Source organism: Condylura cristata, unplaced genomic scaffold, assembly GCF_000260355.1.
Source record: "Condylura cristata isolate star-nosed mole 26May11 unplaced genomic scaffold, ConCri1.0 scaffold00007, whole genome shotgun sequence".
NCBI classification, from domain to species: Eukaryota; Metazoa; Chordata; class Mammalia; order Eulipotyphla; family Talpidae; genus Condylura; species Condylura cristata.
This window is the reverse complement of record NW_004567108.1, coordinates 227,105-228,216: the sequence shown is the minus strand read 5'-3', so window position 1 is coordinate 228,216 and position 1,112 is coordinate 227,105. Positions and strand designations below refer to the sequence as shown.

Sequence of the window (1,112 nt, the reverse complement as noted above, 5' to 3'; positions counted from 1 at the left end):
CCTGGCCAAGGAGCTGCCGGCCGTGCCCAAGGCGGGGGGCAAGCCTTTCTGTGCGTAAGTCCCTCCTCCTCCGTGGGCGGCCCCTGCGTCCACCCAGGCCTGGCCCCCTGGGTCTCGGCGGGAGGCAAGACAGACCCTGGCAGGGCCCCTGCCCGGCCTCCCCGTGGGCACCAGCTGGAGCCCCGCCTCGAGGCCCCCGCCCGGACCTGGCTGGCCGTCCCAGCGTCTGGCCGCTGGCCCCTGGGCGCAGGAGAGGCCTCCGAGCACAAAGTCACGCCCAGAAGTTAGCGCGGAGGGCTGGGCCGGGCCCACCCGAGCCCCGACGCCCCAGGACCTTGGGTTCCACTCAGCACGTCGGTCTCACGAGCCCCCCACGTCCACACCATCGCGCACTCTTGACTCGATGAAGTTTTGGGTTTTTTAATTGTATGTTCACACTGGTAACTGCCTGCTCCTGGGCTGATATAATAAACCGAGTGATGACGTTTGCATTGCAGAACGCACAGCCACAGCCGCTCCGGGGCTCCGGGGCTCCCCAAGGGAGCAAGGCCCGGGCAGCGGGATCGGGCGCCCAGGCAATCCGGAGTCAGGGCCCAGCCCCGCGCAGAGAGCCCGTGGTGGGGCCAGTGCAGGGCAGCAGGAGGCCCAGGAAGTGTCCCCGCAGGCTCGGGACTTTTCTGGATTTGCAGACTGCCAGTGGGGGAGGGGAGCCTCCGGCTGCGGCCCCTCTGCCCCCTGGCCCTAGCCACCGCCCCCTGGCCCTGGCCCTAGCCACCGCTGGCTGTGGCCACTGCAGCCGGAGAGGGAGCTCAGGCTGGCGGGGCAGGGAGGAGGGAAAGGCCTGGAGGGGCAGGGGTGGGCGCAGACCCGAGTCCCCGCAGAGGCCAGGGCCAGTCCCTGGTCGGAAAGAAAATCACGGGCTGCACCCCAGGCCTTGGGGAGTCCCAGTGCGCCCACCCGCAGGAGGGCCCCACAGCCGACTGGTGCCCCTGGCCGGCGAGTCATCGGGCGCTGGGTCTGGTGCGGGTCCGGCCCGGAAGCCGCGGCCAGGGGCGCGGCCGCCCGTGTGGGAGGCGGCAGAGGGAGGCGGGAGATGTCGGCTGGGAACCGGA

At 71.1% G+C, this 1,112-nt stretch overlaps 1 protein-coding gene across 1 annotated transcript in view; it reads left to right on the top strand.

Moving 5' to 3' along the window:
• The window catches only part of IRX4 (iroquois homeobox 4), a 40,033-nt gene that overhangs the window by 3,289 nt on the left and 35,632 nt on the right, over positions 1–1,112 (top strand). The gene's annotated exons all lie outside the window — the stretch shown is intronic.